An 8,176-nucleotide genomic window follows, 5' to 3' on the forward strand; every position below is an offset into this window, starting at 1 on the left:
CAAAATCCATTCAGTGGTTTTGGAGGAGATGTTGTTTAAAGAAATTGATTAAAAGTGACCATGCCCTCTAGCGGCCATGCTTTTGATGAATCAGAAAAATTTGAACAATATTTTTGGAAGGTCACACAAGGACAATTTGTGTGAAATTATTTTAAAGTCGGGCTAACAGTTTTATACAAGAAGATTTTCTAAGTTTCTACTATATACATAAAGGGAAAAGTGACCACGCCCCCTGGCAGCCATGTTTTTTGACGAAACGGAATAATCTGAAAAATCTTGGTAGAGGGCCACACAAGAACCATTTGTGTAAAAATATTTTAAAATCGGGCTAGCAGTTTCACACGAGTAGATTTTTAAAGTTTCCACTATATATATATAGGGAAAAGTGACCACGCCCTCTGGCGACCATGTTTTTTTGACGAATCGGAAATATTTGAACACATATATTTAAGCAGTTTCACACAAGAAGATTTTTAAAATTTCCACTATATACATGTAGAGAAAAGGGACTACGCCCCCTGGCGGCTATGTTTTTTTGACAAATCGGCATAATTTGAACAACCTTGTTAGAGGATAACATAAGGATCATTTGTGTGAAATTGTTTCAAAATCGGAACATCGGTTTAGGAGGAGATGTCGTTTGAAGAGTTTTCTATTTTAAGCTCTGGCGGCCCCTATGTGCAACCAAGCGAACCCGTTTGAACAATTGTGGTAGAGGACCATCTAAGGAATATCCATGCAAAGTTTCATCAAAATCCATTCAGTGGTTTTGGAGAAGATTTTTTTTAAAGATACTAAAAACGATATTCAATATTGCAGTACTTGCGACGTCGTGGTGTCCCTAACGTCATGTTAGAAAGTTCTACGGGCACTTATGACTCAATAGGAACAGGCACGCGCCGACAAAAAATGCATAATTGCTGGACGTGACTCATATTAATGCCGCGAAAATAGCACCGTTTTCGTTTTTATATATAGTAACATAGGTATTAAGTTATTACAACAGATACTTAAAAATACAATATAAAAAACGCTTCTTTTTCAAATTGAGGATTATGTCGAGTCTTCAAGTATTTGTAATCAAAATTTCAAATAACTTTACCTTGTATCAATCGAACTGGTATTTTGTTAGAAAGTATAAGAAAGGCAGCTATACCTATTTTTGGTACGACACATTCATTGCAGAGTGGACATTTGATTGGATTTATGTGAGAGTTTCTCATGCATGATACGCACACATTCATTCTGCATCCGTGCGGGGGTGAATGTACACCTTCAGCTATATGAATATAAATCATTTGTTAAAATCTAGTTACCAGTTAAGGTATTTGTGCATTTGTACAAGTGAAAATTTTCATGATTGTTTTTACTTCCTGTTAGCATGTTTTTATAGTATTTTAATTTTGTATCAATAAATGTCATACGTCTGCTACTTAACATTTATATACAGTAGGCTTTCTCTATATCATGGTAATTTATAATAGACCATAGGTTAACGCAAGAATACATTGCTTAAGGTTTCCAAACAAAAACATGAAATACGAACTTGCCTAAATAATGTTGGTAACACTAACAAGACAGTCTATGACTAGTTTGATCATAGAAGCCACATTGCATTACCTTTTCTCTTTTCTACTGTGTTAAATATTAGAAGTTATTGCAATTTAAAATCTGCTGCTATCAACTATAAAATTATTATGTGTTATTAATACAAACCGGCTTCGTTGACCATGCATGTATGACACTTTTTCTCGTTCGGGTCTGTAAAGTCAGCACTGCGAGTGTGCTGTAAAATGTTTATATAATCTGTTCATTATTCTACGTATCAAGAACACTCATAACCAATCAGTTAATCAAATAATTATTTCGGTCAGTAATATAATTGTTATACGAATATCAATTAATCACGCCTGGATCATTCCTATCAAACATGTGTTCACTACAATCAATCCTCTAAATATATTAAAGATAAAATAAATAAATCAGTAGTTTACGCTAATTTATTTTAGAACGATGTGAACCAACTTCTGACAAAGCGTTCCAGTGTGGAAGCCAACCCGCAGACTGCTTATATTCTACGGGGCAAATATAACTGCAACAAGATATATACATTTAGATATACTTTGAATGAAGTTAAGTTGCTGGAAATGTAAATAACATCAGTCATGACTTAGATATTCTAACACCTAAGCTTTCTGAATAACAATTTACTCTACCAAATTTTTTAGTGTTCCCAGTATATCCACTGAACTATATCTCTTCTCTTTGCTATTCAGGCAATATGTTGAAAGTTCAGCAAGAATAAGAGCTTTTCCTGAGTCTCCTGTCCAAATGTTCCTCTGAAAATGGATGAAAACTGATATTTTTTTCATCACTATTAAGATTTGAATCATGTTCCAAAGTCATTTCTTGTTTCGAAATTGGGCTCGACAAGGTACGATATAATCATGAAATTAAGCAAAAATGACTATCCTTTGGGTGCAGAAAGTTTAACCAAGGAAATATAAGAAGTCTTTGTTTGATTGAGTCTCTTCATGAGAGGTAAAGGCAATATTCAACACACTCACGCAAACTGAAGTACATTGAACGGACCATTATGACTTTCCCCCAAGAAGGACTAGAAATAATTACACTGAAAAAGATCGATTGATCCAAACTAATTAGAAACAGAAGCCTTTATTTATTATATGTTGTACATTTCAGGTGTAATACAATTTGAAAATTGTAGACTTTTTTAAATGGACTTAAATAACCATTAATATAATTTGCGTATGTTCTGACATAGTGTTGAATGAAGCTACACTCCTGTCAATATCGTGGCCCCAACCTTGTGACTTAACATAATGATAAAACTTGGGATAAGTTGCAAGATAAATATATTCGTTTACATCGATCTGATGAAGTTATATAACCAACTATATTTTCTCTTATTATGTGTTTCATAAACGGATGATCAAAATCGGACCAACATAGCCAATTGTTATAAAAATCCTTGAAAAGTTAAGGAAGATAACTCCTGTTATTTCGAATATTGGACAGACGAAAGCAACCGTTCAGACTTTGTAAATATTAAACACCATAATGTAATTTACGGCCCTGACAAAAAGCAATGATTTACCTGAATTTTTTTCTTAAGGAACTTTTCTTCTAACTTTTTTAGTTGCATATATCCATTTCCGTCCTTCTTTATTGGTGGTTCGCCAGTTAGGAGTTCTCGTACGACTATAACGGAAAAAAAAGAAATAATTTACATTAATAAATTATTTTAAAATGCACTATTATATTAGATAATGTTTAGAAGAAAAAATCAACTAAATATGCGTTGCTAAGACATCCATCTCCATAACATAATTGTTCTGAATATAATTATATCCCTTAATGCAAACTACCTCTATATATTCAATGTATCCTCGAGATCCAGTTAACTTTCGGAGAGAGAAAATATAGCTTCTCTGGTCCCAATCAGTTAAAAAGACTAATATGTCACTACTGATTTGTGAGACATGAAAACAGAGATTTGAGTATATATATGCAAATATTGAACCAGTACGAATGTGTAGTTCAATTCGGGCTCGTATATAAAGCAGCACCGAAACTAATCTTATTGGGCTAGCTGACTTGCTGTGGCATGTGCGAGTTCGTTTGTACTGCTAGGCGCTTTGCCGTAATTGGTCTGGTATATTGTGGTGGTGATTTAGTTCGTATAAATTATCTCTACTATATATATATATATATATATATATATATAATTAACATTCCATGAGTTAGTTAATACTTGCCTACCGGTTTCGTTTATTTAATCATCAGGGCAAATAATTCAATAATGCCCTGATGAGTAAATAAACGAAACCGGTAGGCAAATATTAACTTACTCATGTAATGTTATTTATAATTTCTTTATAATTTACTTGATCCGGCACAGGTGTTTATGTGCCATCATATTTGTAAATTGTTTTACAGCCTATGCTTAAAAGTACAAATCGATGTTAACATTACATTTTAATGGAGGAATGTCATAATAAACAGATGGAAAAAGTATGCAGCGTTTTGTGCCAATATCATTATTAGGTCTGGTTTATCAAACGAGTAGAAGTACCTTACTGCCGTACTGTCGCCCGCGACATCAGCATAGCAAGTTGCGACAGTACCATGATAGGATGTGATAGAACGACAATACTATGTAAGAACGTAATATTAATGTCATGCTTTAACATCTTGTTTTCGTGCTTTAGCACTGTGTAATTGTGCTGTCGCATCGTGTTGTCGTGCTGTCTCATCGTGTCGCCATGCTTTCGTATCGTATTAAAGTAGTGTCGCCCTCACCTCGGCAAGGGTCAACAGTACGACGGTACAGTGTCCCTATCAGCACACATCATCTAACACAGCAACAAAATGCTAAAGTAACACTTACTTTACGAGGAATAGGTCTACATAGTATTTACAGACCCAAGCTGCGATTTGAAAACCAAAAGACAGTAGCCACTAGGTCTGTAAATGCTATGCAGACCTATTCCAAGTGCAGTAATTGTCTTGCCTTCATGTTTTCCCTCATTAAAGAATGTTTTAACATTAAAAATGTATTTTATTTAAAAAAAAATTACATTTGACCTACGTATATTTCAAAATCTTAACCAAATAAGAAATATCCTCCATATCACTTCAATGTTACAGCCCGCTATTCATCTGTACAGTTCATTTAAAGTCCCAGCACAGAATCACTGTATTCTCATGTGTTTCATTGATGATATTAAAGATGACAGGTATCTACTTACAGTTGCAAAACGACAGTGACATAAAAGCGGCGAAAACAATTTATTTAAATATGCAGTAGTATGAACAGTAGTTGATGTATTAAGTAAAGTTGAGAACAAACATTGTTTCTACAGTTTATGACAGTAATTAACTACATAAAGCTGTTTCTTAAACCTTCAAATTTACTGAGGTTGACTGAATAAAAAGTTAAAGACCTAGCACTTAAAATTGTGAAAACAAGTTAACTCAGGAAAGGCCTAAACGACGTTCATGCGTTTTGGGAAGTAGGTCATTAGTTTTTGTTGGTCTATAATCATACGTAATTTAACCCTTTCGCGTGTTTCACGTGAGATTATAGTTACATATGTGGAATGAACTCTTACTTTAATTACTTATTAACGGAAAAATAGTAACTGAGCATATATGAGGAAAGGTAATTTTTCAAATTTAACTTCGTAATAACCTTATAATATGACTTTTAATTTGTTTTTATTATTCCGCTTTTGAAACATGCAAAAGTTTTGGATTCATTTCAAGTATATTAACAAAATTTATTTTAAAATTTTAATAAAATATTCAGCAATATATTTCATGTGTTTCAGAAAATAAAAAGGAATACGAGAAACAAATGTCCAATTAATTTTCATAATATTTTAACTCATTAAGATGAAGTGCTGAGAGCACTTATTAGGTCACTAGATCCAAGGTCGAAATCACCATTTACCTAATCAAGACGACATGCAGAGAGCACAAACCAGATCACTAGATCATTTTCATATTTACAGTCATATTTCATATACATGTAGCTTAATCTATCGTCTAATCCACTATTACGATTTTTTTTCTAAAACTAGCAAATTATTTTCTTATCAAGTCTTCGTGCAGAGTAAACGTTCCACAGGTCTGTAAGATGAAGGTCAATACCTGGCAAAGAGGTCAAATTGTAACAGCTTAAATTTATGTCAGCTTCATTATCCTTTTAACTATTGGACTGATTTTCATGAACATGCTTCAGGTCATAAGGTCTAGGGTCAAGGTCAAACTTGAATATCAAAGGTCAAAATCACAACATTTTACTTTCCTTGAATCAAAGTGGCGCCTTGGGGTGTGATAGCTCCAGTCTCATTCGCATATACATTTAATTTATCTCTGCATGTATTTGTATTGTGAATATCTATTCAAAAGAGATCTCAAAAGTTGTACACTAAAGTACAGAATTTCATATGAAATAATATTTTGAAAATCTAACATGTACGAATTTTACTTGTCACACTACGAAAAAAATAACATGTTGAAATTCTCATTTTCTTCAATTTAACAGAAAAATTGATTGCTCTGAAGAATTCCTAGATAACTTGTATCATAATTAGACAATCTGTGACAGTGTTTTACCAAACTTATCCATTCATTGTCAGCTCATATTTGAATGTCTACGGTGCGGCTTAATTTACCTAGTATATTCAGTTACCATAGAACCTGTGGATGCTCGTGTGCATTTCCTATTAAACAAGCTTTTTAGAATGTTTGACAGTTTTCATTTTAAACATTGTACATCGTTTTAGAGGACATGCATTTTCAGCATTTATATAAACACGAATTACTAAATACAGCGACTTTGAATGTTTGCTTGCCTTGTTTAGAAATTAATTGTGCACATGTCATGCCATATAAAATTTGTATACTGTCATAATTCTTATTCCGATATCTGTCTATTAATTCTGAAAGTTGAATATGAACAAAGTGTTTATAGATTATATGTCGTTTTTCTATACTAAACAAGCTACAAGTGCTGTAGACCATTGTTATGAAATTGTGCATGTACTTCTAGCAAACCAATTTTTTTAGTGTTTCATGTTCTGGGCACGCTTTTTTTTTTCCTTTTGACCAAATACTCTATTGTTATGTGAACAATAGAAGTAGCTTGGATCATTAATTCATTAGAGACCTCTAAAGCGGTATGTAAGTTATTTACAAGATCACGTCAAGCAAAAGAGCCGATATAGCTTCAATAAATTTAATCATGTTCCTTTATACCTCATGGCGATGAGCCTCTGTTAAACGTTCATTGGAATCGATTTAAAATTTTAAAGTAGTTAAAGTTGGATGACTAACTCCTCTCCCCGCCTCTGGTTACCCAAGATAAATAATATGTGTACTTCAAATATACTCTTCATTGTTATCATATGTATGACGAAGAAATTTACAACACAACCTTGAGGGACGATAGCCCCATGAGTGCCACCTCCCTCCGCACCTATTTCATCCCCCTCCAGAAATGTCGCACCCACCTAAGCTTCGTGAACATTTTAAAAAATGTTTGGGATGGTTCGCTGCCACAATCTTGAGGAAGAATGCAGCATATCGATCCCCCGCTCCCCACCTCCTACCATCCATTAAATATTTCAAGAATATATACGCTTCATAGTAATCACAATCCCTTTAAACAGTAAAGGTAGTTTTCTCAACAAACTCGACGGGGGATGGGAGCCTAAGTGCCCCCACCTTTGTACATCCTACAGAAATCCTATAGGAAAAAGCGACCCGACTGACCTTTGATCTCCAATTGTGACCTTGACCTTTGAGCTAGGGATGTGTGCATGATATGACGTCTTATTAAGGAGTACATATTTGCCAAGTGAGATTAAAATCCCTTTACGGATTGTTGAGTTACAGACCGGACAAGAAAAAAGCCCTGTTGGCCTTTGACCTCGAAGTGGACTTTGACCTTTAAGATAAGGGTCGGAGTTTTGCGCATGGCACATCATCTCATCCACATGATCCAGGAAAATATTTTTAATATGAAAATCCCTTGATGAATGACAAAGTTATTGACCGGACAGGATAAAACCCTATTGACAACTGATCTCAAAGTGTGACCTTGGACATTTAAACTAGGGTTCTGGGTGTTGCGCATGGCATGTTGTCTGAATATGAAGAGCATTTATGCCAAGCAATATTGTAATCCCTTGATCTTCATCTTTCTTCTTGTCGTTCGCGAGCGACTACACTGTCAGACCAGTAGCCTCGATGAAACTTGTGGTTTGCCGCAGATCCTCAATGCCTCCATACAGTTTCTGGTGGATTGAGGTACCTATCGGCGAAGTCGCAGCTCACTCCTGGTCATGCCTTTTAAATCTCTGAAGTATATGCTCCGCAGTCTGATCTTCTTCACCACATGGACAAGTTGGCAATGATGCCAGTCTGTATTTCTTGTACATGTGAGCATTGAGCTTGTTGTGCCCTGAGTGGAGCCTGGCAATCATCACTTGTTCAGACCGATCAAGGAGATGAAAAGCATCTTCGTCCATCCTTAGTCTCGTTAGTGCCTTGATGATGGGTGGCTTTCTCCTTGTAACTCACAGGTTTTGCTGGTTGCTCTGACTGAGCTCTTAGCTTAGCCAGTTTGTCTACCTCTTCATTGCCT

The sequence above is a fragment of the Mercenaria mercenaria genome, chromosome 12, assembly GCF_021730395.1.
Source record: "Mercenaria mercenaria strain notata chromosome 12, MADL_Memer_1, whole genome shotgun sequence".
NCBI classification, from domain to species: domain Eukaryota; kingdom Metazoa; phylum Mollusca; class Bivalvia; order Venerida; family Veneridae; genus Mercenaria; species Mercenaria mercenaria.